The sequence below is a fragment of the Musca autumnalis genome, unplaced genomic scaffold (genome assembly GCF_047663935.1).
Source record: "Musca autumnalis isolate F117 unplaced genomic scaffold, ASM4766393v1 scaffold_4, whole genome shotgun sequence".
Taxonomy (NCBI): Eukaryota; Metazoa; Arthropoda; class Insecta; order Diptera; family Muscidae; genus Musca; species Musca autumnalis.
This window is the reverse complement of record NW_027411977.1, coordinates 33,853,935-33,878,082: the sequence shown is the minus strand read 5'-3', so window position 1 is coordinate 33,878,082 and position 24,148 is coordinate 33,853,935. Positions and strand designations below refer to the sequence as shown.

The following is a 24,148-nucleotide window of genomic DNA, read 5'->3' as shown; positions in this document are numbered from 1 at the left end:
AGCTGTTAAACTGTACTTTTTTCCAAATGTTGTGTGAGAGGTACCCGAAGGAGTATGCCGATTTAGTCCATATTCAAACCTGATATATGCCTGGAATCAATATGGAAAGTTATAAACAATTCCGTTACTACCTTCGTTATCATGAGCACTATTTTATGATTTTTTTAATTTTTGCGAGGTAGGTACCGGTAGAAGGATACCGATATGAACTATTTCGAACTTAAACTAAGTTTGGAAATGTTACGATACCCAAAATTGAAACCAAATCGATTGAAACGTTCGAGACATATCGTGCGCACCCGCCACTTAGACAGATAGGCAGATGGCATGGCTAAATCGACTCCAAATCGTTTGAAACGGATGTCGTTCAGACATACTTGAGGTAAAAAAAAAACATTATTTCAATGAGGCACATTTTTGGTCGTATAAAAGTGTATATACCCTCGTTAGCCTAAATGCTGAGGGTATAAAAACGAGGTAAGCGCATAGCTGGCTTAAAGTTTTCATTGCTATTATCTCTACTGGAATTTTTCAAGATATTCGAGCAGTGTAGTTATACTCCTTAAAACACCATCCACCACCACTAAAGCGCTTACGACGCATCAAGGCCGTTGCTTGTACGTGAAGTGTCCATCGTAATTTGGACTTGCAAACTCGCAAGTGCCACTTAATCGTTAGTTGGCCAAGTGGCTCAACAAGTGGAAGCACACATAACACTGCAAACATTTTCCTTACAAGTCACTTTTTGATTTTTGCTCTCTATCTATCGGAGAGCATGAGACAATCGATTGAATTACAAGGGTTAAAATAACACTTACTGTGCGATGAGCAACAACGTAAAAATATTATTGAGTACACAAAACTACTTGGCAGAGCATTCCCAAGTCTCTAAAAATATCCATTTTAAGATAACATACTTTTTGAGTGGCTAGCCACACTTATACTTATTTTTAGAGTGGTAAGCCACACTTACACTTGTTTTTGGCAAGTGGCTCATAAGTGTCGAAATCAACTAATTGTGTATACCAAAACGTAGAAAATTTTTGGTGTAATAGTTTCGTGACTGCAGGGAACCTCTAATGTCAATTTAAGGGTAGTTCAGTCAAAAATATGGGTAAAACCCACATAATCGTAAGTAGTTGGACAAGTGGCTCAACAAGTGGAAGCACACATAACACTACAAACATTTTCCTTAAAAATCACTTTTTGATTTTCGTTCTCAATCTCTCGGAGAACATGAGACAGTCGATTGAATTACAAGGGTTAAAATAAAATTTAATGTGCGTTGAGCGACAACGTAAAGATATTATTGAGTACACAATACTACTTGACAGAGCATACCCAAGTGTCTAAAAATATTAATTTTAAGATAACTTATTTTTTTGAGTGGCAACCCACACTTACACTTGTTTTTGTCAAGTGGCTCATGAGTGTCGAAAGCTACTTGTGTATTTCTCTGGTACGATTATGTATGGCCTATACCAAAACGTAGAACTATATTGACAATTTTTGGTGGAAAAATTTCCAGACTGTCGGGACCCTGAAATGTCAAATTAGGGGTAGTTCAGTCAAAACATGAGGGCTACACCAATCCATGGACATAGGTATATTGACAATTTTTGGTGGGAAAATTTCGTAACTGTAGGTTACGTTAAATGTCAATTTACGGGTAGTTCAGTCAAAAAATGGGGCTAAAATCCTCAAAATACCTAATATCGGAAAGTACTGTTATATGGGGGCTATACCAAAACATGAACCTATGTTGACACTTTTTGGTGGAGAAGTTGTGTGACCACTGGGAACCTCCTGTATCACATAACAAGTAGCTCGGCCAAAAAATTTAACGGAACCCAAAATCCTAAAATCGGAAGGTACCATTATTACCTATACCAAAACAAATGCCTATATTGACATTTTTGTTGTAGAAGTTTCGGGATTGCAGTGAACTTTAAATGACAAATTACGGGTAGTTCAGTCAAAAAATGTGGCTAAATCAATCGGCTTTGCCGACAGAGATATACTCTCAGCCTGTGTGAATTGATATATTTTTTTCCTAAAAAAAGTATGTATTTAGGGGGGTTTTCAAAATGTTGGGTGTATGAACCGACAAAAATATGGATTGGATGGATAAAAGCTCAAAAACTTTCGGGGGATATCGATAGATAGAGCTTTTGTACCCTACTAGCCTACGAAAAACATAATATCGCTGTAAACAGGGTCACTAGGAAAACCCCGGTAAAAAAGCCACTACATATGGTGCCATAGGGGTTTTTTACACCTTTCGGACTGTTTTCTCAAGAAGTATGGACTTTCCCCAGAGAAAAACTTTTACTGTCGTAATTGAGGCAGCGAATGCAAGTTGCTTCAACAAAAATCAAAGTGATTCAAGAGCAGGTCTTAAAGAGAACTTATCCAAAATGTTGTGTGGGAGGTACCCGAAGGAGTGGACAAATATAGTCCATATTCGAACCTGATCTATATCTGGTAAATATATTAGGACGTGCAAAGCATGGACCAAATCGGTCACTCCCATCAAGAGTTATCGTGCGACTAATTTTCCGAACATTTTTGAAGTTTTGTGGGGAGGTACCTGAAGGAGTGGACCGATATGCATTATCTTCAAACCTAAACTAAGTTTGCACAAAATATTACGAAGGCCATATTTTGGACCGAATCGGTAGATCCGTTCGAGAGTTATAATGCGTTCCAACAGATACACACGGTGTCGTAGGGGTTTTTTGCACCTCTCAGGCTATTTTCTCAGGAAGTATGGACTTGCCCCTGACGAAACTTGTACCGTCGTATGGGGGGCAGTGAATACAAGTTGCTACAACAAAAATCAAAGCGATTCAAGAGCAGGTCCTAAACTGAACTATTCCGAAATTTTGTGTGGGGGTACCCGAAGGAATGGACCGATTAAGTTCATATTGGAACCTCATCTAAGTCTGGTAGAAATTTCACGATGTGCAAAGTATGGACCAAATCGGTTGTTCCCTTCAAGAGTTGTCATGCGCACAAATATTCCGAACATTTTCGAGCTTTAGTGGGGGAGGTACCGGAAGGAGTGGACCGATATAACCCATCTTCGAACTTCAATTAAGTTTGGACAAAATATTAAGACAGCCAAATTTTGGGTCGAATCGGTTTATCCGTGCGAGAGTTATCGTGCGCTCTAGCCAGACAGACAGACGGACGGACATGGCTAAATCAACTCCAAATTGTCTGAAACAGATTTCGTCCAAATATACTTGAGGTCTAAAACCATTATTTCGATGAGGCACATTTTGCCCGTATGAAAGTCTATATAGCATAAATGCTGAGGGTATAAAAAATGTAGCTATAACCCTCAAAATACCGAAATCGGAAGGTACGTTTATATGTGGGCTATACCAAATCGTGTACCGATATAGCCCATCTTCAGAATTTACCTCCCTATGACAAAGAGACACTATATTGTCGCAAATGTATAATGTCCATAATTGTTCCCCGTTAACTATTTTTCTTCGGATTTTAAACGCTTGCTTGGATACAACATTTGCAGTACATATATGTCATTACATTAGGTACATATCGTCACCATAAATGCCCGAAGTCGTATCTCCAAAAAAGTCAAAATTAGTTTTTTTGATTGAATCCAATATATAAGACTAATATAATGCTCTTGCAAAATTTCAAGCTTCTACGTTAAAAAATAACGATCCTATTCAAGAAAAAGCATTTCAGAAAATGGGATAACATTGCAGATTTTGTTGTTATGACGGATCCCAAAACCAAGCGTTTCCGCGGTTTTGGTTTAATTACTTACTCCCATTCGTATATGATTGGTAATATCCAATATATTCGCCTTCATAAGATTAATATTCCATAAAACAGTTTTTCATTTTATAACGTTTTTTGTTCTTCTACTGTAAAATTATTACGACTTTTGGCATTTATGGACACAATATTCCTTATTTTTATTTTTTTACTCATTCGAAATCAACACTACCTTGGCACAATCTTGTTTTATGTCTGCAATTTTCATTACTCTCTTATCTGTTAGTTTATTTTCCCTTCACACATTGCCGTCATTGAATTTTAGTTACGCTATTTGCTATAACAATTGTTATAACATTTTAGGTAACCACCGAAAAAAAACTATCTGAAACATAAAATCCCTTTATGACACTTCATTTAGTCAAAGTTATCCTCTTAGTTTGAACGAGAACATACTGTTCAACAACAACAAAAAAATCGTGTGCTTCAATTTAATTTCCTCTGACACGTTACAACCAGAGATACGAACTCAAAATGGGATTATTTGCAAGTTATCCTTTTTAAATCCTCTTACACTTCATTTGCTATTGCCATTGCTATGGTCAAAAATTTTGAATGAGCAATTTTGGAGATTTTAGTTTTTTTTTATGAAAACCCACCCACTATGCTGACTGGTAGCTGCCATCAATTTAAGTTAAATCTATTGCCATGGTAATTAATGTAATCCCAGTTCCCACCTCCCCCATGCTATTAAATTGTTTGCATTTAAGTTAAGACTGTGTTATTTTATGTCTAAATTATCACAAATGTGCCTGATAGGGCAATTTGTGTTAGTTGCCCAATGGTGATGATGATGGTCCAGTGGGTATTTTTGTGAGTGAGAGAATGAGAGTTTATTAAGAATGTGAACTGGCATTAGCATTGGCTTATCAAATGGTGATACCTTTTTAATTGTATTGGGTGGAATGAGTGGACCCAGAGGTATAGTGCAATGTGAGACGATAGTAGAGCTATTTGTTATAAATGTTGGAATGTTATTGCTCTAGTTTTACACATAAAATGAGGTGGGATGAGAGTGGATTTAACACCCTCATCTAAATCATGACATACGCCGTTGGTGTTTTACACAACAAACGTAGAACACAAGTATTCTTATGAATACTATCGAAATACTTCAAAATATAATATTTATTTTGTTTTGTATTTTGAAAAGAAAATACAACAAGTAAGAAAGGATCCGTAGACTTTGCCGACAGAGATATACACTCAGCCTGTGTGAATTAATATGGATTTCGATAGAAGCTCAAAAAGTTTTGCCGCGAAGGTATCTAAAGGAATGGACCGACATAGTCCATTTTGGAAAAGGGTGTTATTTTGGGTGTCATTCGATAGATTTCGCCCACCTGTCGTTTCAATTGGTTCCCATATAATTCAGAGGTTTTGGACCATTATATCCGGACGCATGTACTTGCCTACGAAAAATATGATATCGCTGTAAACAGGGCCACTAGGTAAACATTTTCAAGGAATCCTCAAACAGACCCTAAACCGGATTGCTCTGTTTATGAGAAATCGCGCGTACTACTTTAGGGAATATTTTCGAATTTTTGTGGGAAGTTACCGGACGGAGCCCTTCGAACTTCATCTAATATTGGAAGAAATATTACGATATGCAAAGTGTGGACCAACTTAGTATTTGGTTCGAGAGTTGTCTTGCTCTCCAGCCACTACATGGTGCCATTGAGGGTTTTTACACCTTTCGGGCTGTACATACTTCTTGAGGTATGTACTGCCCCTTAAAAAAACTTTTACCGTCGTAATTGATGTAGAGAATGAAAGTTGCTTCAACAAAAATCCAGAGCAGGTCCTAAAGTGAACTTATCCAAAATTTTGTGTGGGAGGTACCCGAAGGAGTGGACAAACATAGTCCATATTCGAAACTGATATATATTTGGAAGATATATTAGGATGTGTAAAGTATGGACCAAATCGGTCACTACCTTCAAGAGTCATAGTGCGCACAATTTTGCCGAAAATTTTTGAACTCTTGTGGGGGAGGTACCTTTAGGAGTGGACTGATATGGCTTATCTTCGAACTTAAACTAAGTTTGGACAAAATATTGCGAAGGCCAAATTTTGGACCGAATCGGCACATCCGTGTGAGAGCTATCATGCGCTCGAACCACTATACAAGGATTCATAGGGGGTTTTTGCACCTATCAGGCTATTTCCTCAGGAAGTATGGACTTGCCCTAGATGAAACTTGTACCGTCGTATAGGAGACAATGAGTATAAGTTGCTACACAAAAATCAAAGCGAGTCGAGGGCAGGTCCTAAACTGAACTTTTCCGAAATTTTGTGTGGGAGGTACCCGAAGGATTTAACCGATTGGGTACATATTGGAACCTCATCTAAGTCTAGTAGAAATTTCTTGATGTGCAAAGTATGGACCAAATCGGTTACTTCCTTCAAGAGTTATCGTACGCACAAATTTTCCGAACTTTTGTGGGGGAGGTACCGGAGGAAGTGGACCGATATAACTCATCTTCGAACTTAAACTAAGTTTGGACAAAATATTACGAAAGGCAACTTTTGGACCGAATCGGTTGATCCGTTCGAGAGTTATCGTGCGCTCCAGCTAGCCAGACAGACGGACGGACATGGCTAAATCAACTCCAAATTGGGTTCCTTATTTCGTTCAAAAGCTGAATATCGTAATACTGCTTCTAAAATATTTAAGATTGTCTGTATCGAACAATTCCTTTGGATACCTCCCTCACAAAACATCAAAATTTACCATAAACCCAAGTTAAGGGCTGTTCCAGGATCATTTCGAAAATTTCGCCGAAGTCCGCAGAAGTCCAAGCTTATTCTCCTCTAGGGTCCTTATAACAATCTTTAAAATATTCCACCCTTATTGTCCGCCCTTACCCTTATATAAACATTTTAAAAATTCCACACTTATTGTCCTCCATGGTCCTTATAAAATGTTTAAAACATTTCACTCTTATTGTCCTAAAAATAAAAACTTTTAAAAAACTTTAAAAAATTCTACGCGTATTGTACTCTAGGGTCCTCATTAAAATCTTTAAAAACAAGTAAAAAAGTATCAGTCGGCTTGGCCGACAGAGATATACCCTCAGCCTGTGTATATTGAAACAATTTTTTCCCAAAAAAACGCATGTATTTAGGGAATTTTGGGCGTTTGAACTGACAAAAATGTTGATTAGGATTAGAGATCAAAAGTTTTGTGGAGGAGATACTAAAAATAATGGATCTCCAGCCACTACATATGGTACCATAGGGGTTTTTTACAACTTCAGGGATGTTTGCTCAAGAAGTATGGACTTGCCCCTGAAACAACTTTTACCATCGCAATTGAGGCAGCGAATGCAAGTTGCTTCAACAAAAATCAAAGTGATTCGAAAGCAGGTCTTAAAGTGAACATGTATCCGAAATTTTGTGTGGGAGGTACCGGATGGAGTGGACAAATACATTCCATATTTGAACCTGATCTATATCTGGTAGATATATTAAGATGTGTAAAGTATGGTCCAATTCGGCCACTCTCTTCAAGAGTTATCGTACGCACAATTTTACCCAACATTTTTGAACTTTTGTGGGGGAGGTACATGAAGGAGTGGACCGATATGGCTTATCTTCGAACTTAAACTATGTTTGGACAAAATATTACTAAGACCAAACTTTGGACCGAATCGGCAGACCTGTTCGAGAGTTATTTTGCCCTCCAACCTCCTCACACGGTGTCATAGGGGTTTTTTGCAACTTTCAGGCTATTTTCTCAGGAAGTATGGACTTGCCCCTGATGAAACTTATACCGTCGTATGGAGGGCAGTGAATACAAGTTGCTAAAGCAAAAATCAAAGCGATTCGAGAGATGTTCCTAAACTGAACTTTTCCAAATTTTTTTGTGGGAGGTACCCGACGGAGTGGACCAATTGAGTCCATATTAAAACCTGATCTAAGTCTGGTACACGCTCCACGATGGGCAAAGTATGGACCATATTGCTTACTCCCTTCAAGAGTTATCGTGCGCACAAATTTTCCGAACATTTTCGAACTTTTGTGGGGGAGGTACCGGAAGGAGTGGACCGATATTGCTCATCTTCGAACTTAAACTAAGTTTAGGCAAAATATTACGAAAGCCAAAATTTGAACCGAATCGGTTCATCCGTTCGAGAGTTATCGTGCGCTCCAGCCAGACAGACAGACAGACAGACGGACGGACATTGCTCAATCGACTCCAAATTGTCTGAAACACATTTCGTCCAAACATACTTGGGGTCTAAAACCATTATTTCGATGAGGCACATTTTGCCCGTATGAAAGTGTATATACCCTTCATAGCCTAAAGGCTGAGGGTATAAAAATCCACGCTTGTTGTCCTCTAGGGTCCTTATAAAAAACTTTAAAAATTTCAAGCTTATTTTCCTCTAGGGTTCATACGAAAATCTTTAAAAAAATCCACGTTCTATGTCGTCTAGAGTCCTTATAAAAATCTATAAAAAAATTCACGACTATTTTCATCTAGGGTCCTTATAAAAATTTTATTGTCGTCTTGGGTCCTTGTAAAAATTAAAAAAATCACTTATTGTTTTCTAGGGTTCTATTAAAATTCCACACTTATTATCCTCTAGGGTACTTTTAGAACCCTTTAAATAATTCCATGATTACTGTCCTCTAATGTCCTTGTAGAAATTTTTAACAAATTCCACACTTATTGTCTTTTAAAAATGTAAAAATATACTAAAAATCTTTAAAAAAATCACGCTTATAGAAATCTTTAAAAAATTTAACGTATCCTCTATAAAAAAATCTTCAAAAATTCCACGCTTATCGTGCTATAGGGTCCTACAAATCTTTAAAATCTTTAAAAAATTTCACGCTTATAGAAATCTTTAAAAAATTCCACGCCTATTGTCCTCTAGGGTCCTTATAAAAATCTTTAAAAAATTCCACGCTTATTGTCCTCTAGGGTCCTTATAAAAATCTTTAAAAAATTCCACGCTTATTGTCCTCTAGGGTCCTTATAAAAATCTTTAAAAAAGTCCACGCTTTTTGTCCTCTAGGGTCCTTATAAAAATCTTTAAAAAATTCCACGCATATTGTCCTCTAGGGTCCTTATAAAAATCTTTTAAAAATTCCACGCTTATTGTCCTCTAGTGTCCTTATAAAAATCTTTAAAAAATTCCACGCTTATTGTACTCTAGTGTCCTTATAAAAATCTTTAAAAAATTCCACGCTTATTGTCCTCTAGGGTCCTCATAAAAATCTTTAAAAAATTCCACGCTTATTGTCCTTATAAAAATCTTTAAAAAATTCCACGCTTATTGTCCTTATAAAAATCTTTAAAAAATTCCACGCTATTGTCCTCTACGGTCCTCATAAAAATCTTTAAAAAATTCCACGCTTATAAAAATCTTTAAAAAATTCCACGCTATTGTCCTCTACGGTCCTCATAAAAATCTTTAAAAAATTCCACGCTTATAAAAATCTTTAAAAAATTCCACGCTTATAGAAAGCTTTAAAAATCCACACTTAAAAAAATCTTTAAAAAATTCCACGCTATTGTCCTCTAGGGTCCTCATAAAAATCTTTAAAAAATTCCACACTTATAAAAATCTTTAAAAAATTCCACGCTATTGTCCTCTAGGGTCCTCATAAAAATCTTTAAAAAATTCAACGCTATTGTCCTCTAGGGTCCTCATAAAAATCTTTAAAAAATTCCACGCTTATAAAAATCTTTAAAAAATTCCACGCTATTGTCCTCTAGGGTCCTCGTAAAAATCTTAAAAAAATCCACGCTTATAAAAATCTTTAAAAAAAATCCACGCTTATAAAAATCTTTAAAAAAATCCACGCTTATAGAAAGCTTTAAAAATCCACGCTTATAAAAATCTTTAAAAAATTCCACGCTATTGTCCTCTATGGTCCTCATAAAAATCTTTAAAAAATTCCACACTTATAAAAATCTTTAAAAAATTCCACGCTATTGTCCTCTAGGGTCCTCATAAAAATCTTTAAAAAATTTCACGCTATTGTCCTCTAGGGTCCTCATAAAAATCTTTAAAAATTCCACGCTATTGTCCTCTAGGGTCCTCATAAAAATCTTTAAAAAATTTCACGATACTGTCCTCTAGGGTCCTCATAAAAATCTTTAAAAATTCCACGCTTATAAAAATCTTTAAAAAATTCCACGCTTATAAAAATCTTTAAAAAATTCCACGCTATTGTCCTCTAGGGTCCTCGTAAAAATCTTTAAAAAATTCCACGCTATTGTCCTCTAGGGTCCTCGTAAAAATCTTTAAAAAATTCCACGCTATTGTCCTCTAGGGTCCTCGTAAAAATCTTTAAAAAATTCCACGCTATTGTCCTCTAGGGTCCTCGTAAAAATCTTTAAAAAATTCCACGCTTATAAAAATCTTTAAAAAAAATCCACGCTTATAAAAATCTTTAAAAAAATCCACGCTTATAGAAAGCTTTAAAAATCCACGCTTATAAAAATCTTTAAAAAATTCCACGCTTATAAAAATCTTTAAAAAAAATCCACGCTTATAAAAATCTTTAAAAAAATCCACGCTTATAGAAAGCTTTAAAAATCCACGCTTATAAAAATCTTTAAAAAATTCCACGCTTATAGAAAGCTTTAAAAATCCACGCTTATAAAAATCTTTAAAAATCCACGCTTATAAAAATCTTTAAAAATCCACGCTTATAAAAATCTTTAAAAAATTCACGCTTATAAAAATCTTTAAAAATCCACGCTTATAAAAATCTTTAAAAAATCCCACGCTTATAAAAATCTTTAAAAAAATCCACTCTTATAGAAAGCTTTAAAAATCCACGCTTATAAAAATCTTTAAAAAATTCCACGCTTATAGAAAGCTTTAAAAATCCACGCTTATAAAAATCTTTAAAAAATTCCACGCTTATAGAAAGCTTTAAAAATCCACGCTTATAAAAAACTTTAAAAAATTCCACGCTTATAGAAAGCTTTAAAAATCCACGCTTTAAAAAATTCCACGCTTATAAAAATCTTTAAAAAATTCCACGCTTATAGAAAGCTTTAAAAATCCACGCTTATAAAAATCTTTAAAAAATTCCACGCTTATAGAAAGCTTTAAAAATCCACGCTTTAAAAAATTCCACGCTTATAAAAATCTTTAAAAAATTCCACGCTTATAGAAAGCTTTAAAAATCCACGCTTATAAAAATCTTTAAAAAATTCCACGCTTATAGAAAGCTTTAAAAATCCACGCTTATAAAAATCTTTAAAAAATTCCACGCTTATAGAAAGCTTTAAAAATCCACGCTTATAAAAATCTTTAAAAAATTCCACGCTTATAGAAAGCTTTAAAAATCCACGCTTATAAAAATCTTTAAAAAATTCCACGCTTATAGAAAGCTTTAAAAATCCACGCTTATAAAAATCTTTAAAAAATTCCACGCTTATAGAAAGCTTTAAAAATCCACGCTTATAAAAATCTTTAAAAAATTTCACGCTTATAGAAAGCTTTAAAAATCCACGCTTATAAAAATCTTTAAAAAATTTCACGCTTATAGAAAGCTTTTAAAATCCACGCTTATAAAAATCTTTAAAAAATTCCACGCTTATAGAAAGCTTTAAAAATCCACGCTTATAAAAATCTTTAAAAAATTCCACGCTTATAGAAAGCTTTAAAAATCCACGCTTATAAAAATCTTTAAAAAATTCCACGCTTATAGAAAGCTTTAAAAATCCACGCTTATAAAAATCTTTAAAAAATTCCACGCTTATAGAAAGCTTTAAAAATCCACGCTTATAAAAATCTTTAAAAAATTTCACGCTTATAGAAAGCTTTAAAAATCCACGCTTATAAAAATCTTTAAAAAAATTCCAGGCTTATAGAAAGCTTTGAAAATCCACGCTTATAGAAAGCTTTGAAAATCCACGCTTATAGAAAGCTTTGAAAATCCACGCTTATAGAAAGCTTTGAAAATCCACGCTTATAAAAATCTTTAAAAAATTTCACGCTTATAGAAAGCTTTAAAAATCCACGCTTATAAAAATCTTTAAAAAAATTCCAGGCTTATAGAAAGCTTTGAAAATCCACGCTTATAGAAAGCTTTGAAAATCCACGCTTATAGAAAGCTTTGAAAATCCACGCTTATAGAAAGCTTTGAAAATCCACGCTTATAGAAAGCTTTAAAAATCCACGCTTATAGAAAGCTTTAAAAATCCACGCTTATAAAAATCTTTAAAAATTTCCACGCTTAAAGAAAGCCTTAAAAAATTCACGCTTATAGAAAGCTTTAAAAAATCCACGCTTATAGAAAGCTTTAAAAATCCACACTTATAGAAAGCTTTAAAAAATCCACGCTTATAAAAATCTTTAAAAAATCCACACTTATAGAAAGCTTTAAAAAATCCACGCTTATAAAAATCTTTAAAAAATCCACGCATATAGAAAGCTTTAAAAAATCCACGCTTATAAAAATCTTTAAAAAATTCCACGCTTATAGAAAGCTTTAAAAATCCACGCTTATAAAAATCTTTAAAAAATTCCACGCTTATAGAAAGCTTAAAAACCAACCCTTATAAAAATCTTTAAAAATTTCCACGCTTAAAGAAAGCTTTAAAAAATCCACGCTTATAGAAAGCTTTAAAAATCCACACTTATAGAAAGCTTTAAAAAATCCACGCTTATACAAATCTTTAAAAATTTCCACGCTTAAAGAAAGCTTTAAAAATTCACGCTTATAGAAAGCTTTAAATAATCCACGCTTATAGAAAGCTTTAAATAATCCACGCTTATAGAAAGCTTTAAAAATCCACACTTATAGAAAGCTTTAAAAAATCCACGCTTATAAAAATCTTTAAAAAATCCACGCTTATAGAAAGCTTTAAAAAATCCACGCTTATAAAAATCTTTAAAAAATCCACGCTTATAGAAAGCTTTAAAAAATCCACGCTTATAAAAATCTTTAAAAAATCCACGCTTATAGAAAGCTTTAAAAAATCCACGCTTATAAAAATCTTTAAAAAATCCACGCTTATAGAAAGCTTTAAAAAATCCACGCTTATAAAAATCTTTAAAAAATTCCACGCTTATAGAAAGCTTTGAAAATCCACGCTTATAGAAAGCTTTGAAAATCCACGCTTATAGAAACCTTTAAAAAATCCACGCTTATTGTCATTTAGGGTCCTAATAAAAATCTTTAAAAAATCCACGCTTATTGTCATTTAGGGTCCTAATAAAAATCTTTAAAAAATCCACGCTTATTATCATTTAGGGTCCTAATAAAAATCTTTAAAAAATACCACGCTTATTATCATTTAGGGTCCTAATAAAAATCTTTAAAAAATTCCACGCTTATTATCATTTAGGGTCCTAATAAAAATCTTTAAAAAATTCCACGCTTATTATCATTTAGGGTCCTGATAAAAATATTTAAAAAATCCACGCTTATTATCATTTAGGGTCCTAATAAAAATCTTTAAAAAATACACGCTTATTATCATTTAGGGTCCTAATAAAAATCTTTAAAAAATCCACGCTTATTGTCTTCTGGAGTCATTATAAACATCTTTAAAAAATTCAACGTTTATTATAATCTAGACCTTCGCATTGATATATTAGTTGAATTATTTTGCCCCACCGAATATAAGACAACCTGAATGAAAATTTGTTTGCGCCACAATTTTTATTTCAACGAAATAAAAACCAATATTTTCATCAAACCAATATTTTTCACAATAAAAATAAATAGCGCGAATCCATCGACCAAAATAGTGTTAATTAATAAGCCGTTGACCACATATTTGCAGCAGAGAAATGAAGTGGTAATTCGAAATTTTAACCCAAACATAATTTTACACACAAAACCATACCATTAAATAAATGAACAAATGGAAATTAATCAAAAATAAAATACGTTTACAGTAGAACATGGCTATAATGAAATCATTAAGACCAAAAAATACATACTCTTGCTTATAGTATGCATTTAAGAAAAAAGAATTTGAACGAAATAACAACATTCAGGTTGCTATGTTCCACTGTAAAACCATACGCGGGAGTTAAATAAGTTAACGTTTTAAAATAAAATAAAATGAAACGACGTATGCGTAATTAAACTCAAAAATTTCGATATTTGAAAATGCCACAAAGCGTTGGCCTAAATCCTTTAAAATTAAAACATTAATTGTGGGGAGAAAGGCCTTTACAATCCACAACCTTGCGCCACCGGAAAACTTCAATGAAATATTTGAATTTAAATATCAAACAAACATTTCCATATATACATAATATTATGTACACTAAAATAGTTAAATCGTTTTTCACTTCGTTGATTTTCAATCTGATCTTCCTCCCACCACCCACACCACCCTTATTTACCTTTATAGGTTTTCATTTGCATGCCATTATGGGCATTTCGCATCCGGATGTATAGTCAGTGGGTGAGCAACGCAGTGCAGCACAGCTTGATAATGTCATCTACATTATGTAAAGGACAAGCTTTACTAAAATAAAGCACAGAGCAGAGAGAGAGAGGAGGAAACCAGGAAGCATTGGAAGTTTTAAAAGTGCATTTTACGAATATTTAACAACAATCAAAGGAAATTGTTTGTTGTTGTATAGATTCCGCGGTATGTGGGTATGCATTTTATATAGCGGCCGGCATCAGACACAATTGTGATGAGTACGACAGTTGAACGGACAAAACCGTTGTTGTTGCGGTGGTGGTGTTGGTCGGGGTGGTAGTGTGTTTTGGTCTTGAAAATTGACTACACATAAACAAAAAAAAAAAAAAAAAAAAACAGTCATACACGCGACATTTGAGCCTACAACTTCTAAACACGTACACATTTGCCAGGGATGACAGTAAACACCGGCACCAGTTGTTACCAGCCATCCGCTGCAGTATTTGCAAATATAACTTCCCATACCCACCACACTGACTGACGTACTGTATTCGAATTCTTTACAATTTGTTGTAGCGGCGGCGTCATTGAATGCTTTGACGGTTGTTAGCCTGGTCTCATAATGGTCAAACGGTTAGTTGGTTTCGCCAATTGTGGGTAATGATAGCGGTGAAGTTGGTGGCGGTGTTGGTGGCAGCATTGGTAGGTGGCGTTGATGTTTTGCCTTTCGTTGCAATATTTTGTCAGGCACCTGTGCGTGTGTGTGGTCTTCATTGCGGTTTCAACAATTGAACACGTGAAAACTTCGTCGTCTCTACAGGATTTTATATCATGCGAAATGTTGCCGGACTAGCCGGCCGGCCGGCTGGACGGCTAAATATTATGCATTCATATGCCGCCACCGTTCTTTTTTTGTTTTTTGCTGTTGTCCATAGAAGGAACTTACACGCACAGATGTACACATGTCAAGTAAGGAGGGAAGCTACTACTATTTTAAAATCGACCACAAACTGAAAACCATTTCTAAATGGTCAATGTTTCCAAAGTATGGCTGGCATTAGAGTCTGGCATTAGAAACAAACAGTGGATCTAATGTGAAATGAAAGTGGTATTGCGGGTTAAAATATATAATGGAAACTAATTCCAGAAGTTCTTTAGGTGATCTTCTATTTATAGGAAACATATACAAGGGCGGCTATTTATAAAAAAAAACTTTAGGAAGTCTTTTATTTAAAGAGGGACTGAGAAAGATCTACTTAAGTAGGATTTTTAGGAGATCTCTATTTTTTGAAGAATACTTCTATTTATTAAAGAACATAAAAAGGTCTTCTATTGTAGAAAACCTACACGCAGAAAAATATATGTTAGAAATATGTTTGTATTCAAACAAATATTTGCTTGGGACTGATAGCAAACAAATATATGTTTGGATCCAAACATAATTTGTTTGTGTCCAAACAAATATATGTTTGCATCATTTTGTAACATATATCAATTTGATTTGTTTGGGTGCCAACATATTTTTTATGTTAGAACATATTTTTTATGGGTGGAGAGAGGAAAAGTTTTGGTGGTGTTTTGTTGTACTTTGTTGTTGTTAACCAACGTAACAAACGAAGAGGAAAAGGAAAAAATGGCATTGATTATCTAGCTTTTTTTTCTTCAGTTTTCTAAATAAAATCGTTGAGTAAAGAAGGTAAAGTGAGTGAATAAATCAGTGTTTAGTCTTTTCTTAAAGATTATAATTAGAGATAATAACTATATTGTAAATATGGATGTACCTATTTATTACTTTATATAATCATTTGATTCCAGATGCCGATTTCCCGCTGATGATTTCAACTTTGAGGAAAATGTGTATTATTTCGCAACTAAGGACAAGCGTTAAACGATGTTTCTATATATTTTTTCTATTATTTCATTTAGTTTTTCTTTTATTAAAGACTGTTATGTATTTCTTTGAAATTTTTTATGTTCCTATTTGTCTGTTGTTGCTTGTTTTTCTATGCCTTTCAATAAACCACCACCATTTATAAATGTGTGTATATGTTTGAGATAGCCAGTGAGCGCGTACTGAGAGCAATGTGTTTCACATTGAAATTTACGCTCCCTTGCTCTCAGAAAGCGGCCACTGGTGCATGTGTTTGTTGTTTTGTGGCTTTTGGGTTTGTATTTGTTTGCACCCAAACATATAAGTTGTTTGCACCCAAACATATATTTGTTTGCAGGACCCAAACATATGTTATGTTTGGGACTGATTGCAAACAAATATATGTTTGCTGCAAAATATGTTTGGGACATATGTTAGAGAGGCGTTTTTTTCCTCCGTGTATAAAGGATCGTGTTTTTAAAGAAGAACTTTAGAAATATAAAAAATATTTACATAAGACCAGAAAGACGTCTTCTATTTATAGAAGACTTTAAGAAGCTCTTCTATTTAAAGCAAACCTAATATTTACAGAACACCATTACGAGGCTTTCTACCTAAAAATACATTTAGCAGGTATTCCACATATTGAAGATTTTTAGAGTTCTTCTATTATTAGCAAAGTTCTTCTCCAAAGAAATTTAGACGGTCTCCTCCTACATATATAATACTCAGGAGGCCTTCTATCATTGGAAGACCTTTAGAAGGTCATATATGTGTTGAACACCTGCTGAGAATCTTTTTTATATGAAATACCAGCTGAGAAGAACTTCTTTATATAGAATACCTGTTAGAAAGTCTTCTATCTTGATAAAAATCTGTTAAGAAGTTATTCTATCTAGACAAGATCTTCCATATAAGAGATCTTCCTCCGTGTTAGGAGGTCTTCCCTTTATAGAAAACCTACAGTCTTCTATCTATAAAAGCTATGTTGAACAAGTAAAAAATATCAGTCGGCTTTGCCGACAGAGATATACCTACAGCCTATGTGAATTGAAACTTTAATCTACGGAGAAATCGAATGTATTTATGGTCTTTTCCGAATTTTGTGGCCCTTTTTGGACTTTTGAACTTGCCCACAAAAATGTGGATTAGGGTTAAAGTTTAAAAGTGTAGCGGAGGAGGTACTTAAAGGAATGGACCGAACAGTATGCCAGGAAACATGGACTTGTTCACGGAAAACATAATATGCTTGTAAACAGGACCACAACGATCAGAATTGGTATACATTTCCAAAGGATCTTCGAACAGACCCTAAACTGCACATAGACACAAATGTTGCACTTTTGTGGGGAAGGTCTCCTAAGGAAAAGATCAATATCGGCTATTTTAGAAATTAAACTAAATTTGGAGATCCAAAGTTTGGATCAAATTGGTTGCCTCGTTCAAGAGATATCGTTTATAACACTTTAGTGACATTTTTTTTAAGTATTGGGGGAAGTGCCGGAAGTTGTTGCCCACTTTCGAACTGAAACTAAGTTTGTACAAAATATGACAGAGGCCATATTTTGGACCAAATTGGTCGATCAGTTTTTCTGCTCTCCAGCGACTACATATGGTGCCATAGGGGTTTAACCCCTTTCGGGCTGTTTTCTCAAGAAGTATGGACTTGCCCCCTGAAAAAACATTTACCGTCGTAATTGAGGCAGAGAATGCAAGTTGTTTCAACAGAAATCAAAGTGATTCGAGAACAGGTCTTTAAGTGAACTTATCCGAAATTTTATGTGGGAGGTACTCGAAGGAGTAGACAAATATAGTCCATATTCAAAACTGATCTATATCTGGTAGATATATTAGAATGTGTAAAGTATGGACCAAATCGGTCACTCCCTTCCAGAGTTATCGTGCGCACAATTTTTCCGAACATTTTTTGAACATTTGTAGGGCAGGTACCCGAAGGATTGGAACGATATGGGTTATTTTCGAAGTTAAACTAAGTTTGGAGAAAATATTACGAAGGCCAAATTTTTGACCGAATCGGCAGATCCGTTCGGGAGTTATCTTGCGCTCCAACCACCACACACGGTGTCATAGGGGTTGTTTGCACCTTTCAGGCTATTTTCTAAGGAAGTATTGGCTTGCACCAGATCAAAACTTGTACCGTCGTATAGGTTGCGGTGAATACAAGTTGTTACAACAAAAATCAAAGCGATGCGAGAGCAGGCCCTAAACTGAACTTTTCCGAAATTTGTGTGGGAGGTACCCGAAGAAGTAGACCGATTGAGTCCATATCGGAACTTCACCTAGGTCTGGTGAAAATTTTACGATGTGCAAAGTATGGGCTAAATCAGTTACTCCCTTCAAGAGTTATCCGAACATTTTCGAAATTTTGTGGGGGAAGTACCGGAACGAGTGGACCGATATAACCCATTTTCGAACATAAACTAAGTTTGGACAAAATATTACGATGATCAAATTTTGGACCGAAGCGATTGATCGGTTGAAGAGTTATCGTACACTCCAGCCAGACAAACAGGCAGACGGACGGATGGACATGGCTTAATCAACTAGAGGTGGGCGCGTGTCGTGCCGTGAGTAGTGCGTGTTCGTGCCTTCTCGAAAAAAACGCCGTGTTTGTGCGTGAATGTGCATAAACATTTTGTTCCGTGTTCGTGCCAAATTTTTTAGGCACGTGCCATCTCTAAAATCAACTCAATATTGTCTGAAACGGATTTCGTCCAAACATACTTGGGGTCTAAAACCATTATTTCGATGAGGCAGACTTTGCCCGTATGAAAGTGTATTTACCTCGTTAACATAAATGCTGAGGGTATAAAAAATGCTCCATCTTTAGAACACCTACTGCGGAAGGCTTCTATTTATAGAAGAACCGTTGAGAAAGTTCTCTGCCTACAGAAAACCTGTTGAGAATGTATTGTTTCTAAAGAGGACCTGTCAGCAGGTCTCCTATCTATAGTTGGACCGCGGAGAAGGTCTGTTCCTTTTAGAAGATCTGTTGATAAGATATTCTATCTAAAGAAGGCCTACTGAGAAGGTCATCTAGCTATAGAAGGCCTGCTGAGAACGCCTTATATTTATAAAATACTTGTTGAAAAGCTCTGCTATCTTTAGAAGACCTGTTGAGAAGGTCTTCTTTCTATAGACGACTTGTTGAAAAGGTCTTTTTTCTATAGTAGACATTTTGAGAAGGTACTCTATCCTTAGAAGGCCTATTGAGGAGAACTTCTTTATAGAAAAGACCTGTTGAAAAGGCCTTATTCCCATAAAATATCTGTGGAAAAGTCTCATATCTATAGTCGACCTGCTGACAAGGTCTTCTCTCTGTAGAAATATTGAAATGGTCTTATATCTTTATATCCATCTATCTTCGGAAAAACGTTTAAAACAGAAGGTCTTATTTCCATAGAATACCTGTTGCGAAGGGGTTCTTTCTTTAGAAGACTTCTTGAGGTCTTCGTTCTATAGAAGAACTGCCAAGAAGGTCTGCTATTTATAGAAGACCCTATTGAGAAGATCTCCTACCTATAGAGGACCTGTTGAGAAGGTCTTCTATCTATCGAAGGCCTACTGAGAAGGTCATCTAGCTATAGAAGGTCTGTTGAGAAGGTATTCTACTTACAAAAGATCTGTTGAAAAACTCTACTATCTTTAGTAGGCCTGTTGTGAAGGTCTTTTTTCTATAGTAGATATTTTGAGAATGTATTCTATCCTTGGAAGATCTGTTGGGAAGGACCTCTTTCAATAGAAGACTTTTTGAGAAGTTCTAGTATATTTAGAAGACCTGTTGAGAAGGTTTTCTATATTGAGAAGACCTGTTGAGAAGATCTTCTGCCTTTAGAAGACTTGTTGAGAAGCTCACCTATCTTTAGAATGCCTCCTAAGAAGGCCTTTTTTCTACAGACGATGAGAATGTATTTCTTCTATAGGTGTTAGAAGGCCTGCTGAAAATGCCTGTTTATAAAATACCTGTTGAAAAGCTTAGCTATCTTTAGAAGGCCTGTTGAGAAGGTCTTTTTTCTATAGAAGACATTTTGAGAAGGTCTTTTGTCTTTAGAAGACCTGTTGAGTAGATCTTCTCTCTATAGAAGACCTGTTGGGACGGTTTTTTATATAGAGGACCTGTTAAAAAGGCCTTCTATATGGAGAAGACCTGTTGAGAGGATCTTCCATGTTTAGAAGACTTGTTGAGAAGCTCATGTATCTTTAGAAGGCTGCTAAGAAGGTAGTCTTCATACAGAAGATCATTGAGAATGTCTTTATTCTATAAAATACCTGTGGAGAATGTATCCTATCTATAGAAGACCTGTTTGAGAAATCAACTATTTATAGAAGCTGGAAGGCCTGCAGAGCCTCCTATTTATAAAAGACCTATTGATAAGGACCTGCTAAGAAGGTCTTCTATTTATAGAGACCTGAGGAGTAGGTCTCCTTTCTATAGAATGTTGATAAGGTCTTCTTTCTGTAGAACCCCTGTTCAAAAGACGTCTATCTTTAGAAGATTTGTTAAGACCTGTTGAGAAGCTTATCTACTTTTAGAAGGCCTGTTAAAATGGTCTTCTTCCTATTGAAGATCGTTGAGAAAGTCCTTTTCTACAGAATACCTGTCGAGAAGGTTTACCATCTATAGAAGACCGGTTGAGAAGATCTCCTATCTATAGAAGACTTGTTGGGAACGTCTTCTCCCTTTAGAAGATCTGCTCGGAAGGTATTCTACCTATAGAAGATGTGTTGATAAGGTCTTCTATCTATAGAAGGCCAGCAGATAAGGTCTTCTATTTGTAAAAGCCCTGACGAGGTTTCCTTTCCTGTTAAGGATTTGTTCTATCTATAGTAGACCTGTTGAGGTCTTTTTATATAAGACCTGTTCTGAAGTTCTTTTATCTTTAGAATGCCTGCTGAGAAGGTCTTCTTTATATAAAAGGCCTGTTGAGGAACCCTTCTTTCTATAGAAGACCTGCTGTGAATGTCTTGTATCTATAGCCTTTATCTATAGTCTTTATGGACCTCAAGGTCTCCGAGTGGAGTGGCTGCCAGAATGGCAGCTACGCATCCTAAACTTAACCATCTATAGCAAATCTGTGTTATATCCACAGCATACCTGTTCTGCAGGTCTTCTATTTACATTATTAAAAGTTTAAACTACTGTGCAACATTTTGCATGTGTCGCTCATGTTTAAGCATTCAACTGCAAGTCGTTATATTTATTCCTGAACTTCTCCTACCACCATTCCGTAGGCATCCGCTACTTCTAGTTATGGTATTTTATATTCACGCGCTTGTTTTTATGCAATTTACAGGCTTCACAGTTAGCTTGTCATTTGGCAAATTGAGTTTGTAGCAACAACAACAATAGAACAATAGCAACAGCTACTCTTTTACACCCACCGCCTACTATAAAATCACAATAACAACAACGACGAGAACAACAATAAAATTAACATGTGGCTGTTTTAAAAGCCATATTCATGATAATAATGACTTTAGTAATCCACCAGAAGTAGAGGCAGACGAGGAGACGATCTGATGAGGTAAATAAAAACAAACAGCGACAATATGGAATCAAAGTCAATGTAGTTAAGGAAGTATGTACTGTATGTATGGGATCAGGAAGGGGAAGCTCAACATTAAAACCATTTGGGAATCTCATGTGATTTTTTGTTTTGTTTGCCTTGTCAAAAGAAACATTTAGGGATTAGCTTCGTGCCATAAAGGGGACACGCATATCATTGCAATGACTGTGGGAAATTAAGAAATGTTACAAGCAGCAACGTTATGGAAAATGACAATTTAATACCCTGGCAACCGTTTAGACAAGCGCTGGAAATGAGGCTATGTAATATTGGAATGGATTCTCTATAAGATGGACTTTCATAGTTAACAAAATATGGTGAATATGGAAGAGTATTTCATTGGTCTCCTAAGAGAATTCTAAATGGTATCTTCATAAGGGGCATATAGGACAAATACCTCTATTTCAATGTGACCAAACGGGTTCCTTATGAGGATAGACAGAGAATAAGCGCTGCATTCATAGTACCCTATGTTGACTGGGAATAAAGGCATACTGTGTAGAAATATGGTTTGGACCAAAAAACTGAATTGACTTTTTCTGATTCACATGTATGTATGCATATGTGACCCGCTAAGGTATATCCACTCCATATATTTGCTATTATTTGAGCGTAATATTAAAGACAGATTGGCAGCTAAAATTTTTTTTGACAGATTTTCTTCCTTTAAAAAATGTTTTTAATCTATTACACGACAATTCCCGGGACAATTACTTGACTGGTTGTCAGTTTAGCTACTTCTAAATTTATTCTCGAGTGGGTAGTGATGAACATTAGCTCAAGTAGCAAAAGATAAGAACAGCAGGAACAACATTTGAACAACCCACATCAAGTGTTCTACCTTTATCATGGCAGAGTCTTCCATATCCACCAGTTTTAATATACCACTGATGTTTTGACAATTTATATTAATTATGCAAGTGAAAACAAAAACCAACAAAAACATTTACAAGACACAAAACGTCAAGCGGCAATTCACAGAATCCTCCCACAAAAAAATGGATTCGAATGGAATGGTTAAAACTGGCAAATAAAATGAAAAGTAGCAGCCACCAAACTACCTACTTGCATTTTTTTGTCAAAAAGAAAATACAAAACAACAAATAAAAGTTTATATCTTTTAGCCTGATGCCTCTTTGCCACCACATTTGGTTGGTAACATCCAGGAAAAATAATCTCTGGCAGAAGAAAAAACGTTTTTGTTTATTTTAGGTTTTCCATTTCTTTTTTTTTTTGGTTTTCCCATACGAATTGCTGCGGTCTGTTGTCATGGAAAATATCTAAAAATTCATTAGGCAACCAAACACGCGCCACTATGTATCGTCGTTGTTGCACTCCACACAAATGCCCAAGTGACTGAATGACTGACTGACAGATTGTCTTTCAAGCAGCCACCAACGCAGCAGGACTAATGGCAAATGAATGTCTTTGCACTTCTGGCAAACATCAGTCAGTCAGTCATTCATTCATACTTTTGCAGTATAGAATAACATTGCGGATTTTGTGGGGGAGATCTGTTGCCAGTATTTTTTTTTATATATTTCGAAGCAAAGAAAACCATTTGGTTTTTATTTTTCTATTTCTCAGTCCCAAACCATTAACAGGGCTCCATGGTTATTTTTTTGCTGTAAAGCTTGAAGGAATCAAAGGAAACACTGAGTAATTGAAGTTAAGCAGCACCGAAGTGTTTATACCCTTCACTTGTTATTGTTATAGACTGTGTTTAATATAAAATACCTCTAAAGGGCCTTCCAGACATAATAGACCTCAAAATCATTGCTATGTGAAAAAACGCTAACGAAGTTCTACGTATTGAAGGACCATTAAAAAAATACTTCCAAAGTGCTTTCGAAGTTTAAGGGATATTATTGTTAAAAAATACATGTATAGCTGATAACTGATCGACCTTCTACATACAGAAGACCCCTAAGATGTTTTCCATATACAAAAGGTCTTTAACGAACCTTCTTCTTTCAGAGGACCTCCAGGAGTTTTTCGATTGATAAAATACATGCCGTTGTGAAGATGTTCTTTCCATGGAAGACCTATTAACAGAAGAGCTGTAAGGAGGGTCTTCTACGTATACAAAACATTTTAAGAAGGACTTTCCTTATAGAAGACCTGTGCACAAGGAATTCTCTCTATAGAAAAACCTTTGAAAGGGTTTCTATTTAAAAATAAATATTGAGAAGGTCTTCTACATATAGATGACCTGTTGAGAAGATCTTTCATCTACAGAAGACCTGCTCAGAAGGTACCTTTTCTATAAAAGACATGTCGATAAAATCTTCTATCTAAAAAAGGCTATCTATAGAAGGTCTCTAGAGATGGTTATCTATCGACAGAACAACTGTTGAGAAGATTTCTATTGACGGAAGGCATGTCAAGAAAGTATTCTATATATAAGACCTCCAGAATAGGTTCTCATTCTGTCTACAGAAAACCTGTGGAGCAGGTATTCTATGTATGTATATAAGAAGGTATTTTAGTTACAGAATATCTGTTCAG

At 35.2% G+C, this 24,148-nt stretch overlaps 1 protein-coding gene across 1 annotated transcript in view; it reads right to left on the bottom strand.

Moving 5' to 3' along the window:
* The window catches only part of LOC141401345 (uncharacterized), a 178,459-nt gene that overhangs the window by 9,218 nt on the left and 145,093 nt on the right, over nt 1–24,148 (bottom strand). The window lies entirely within an intron of this gene.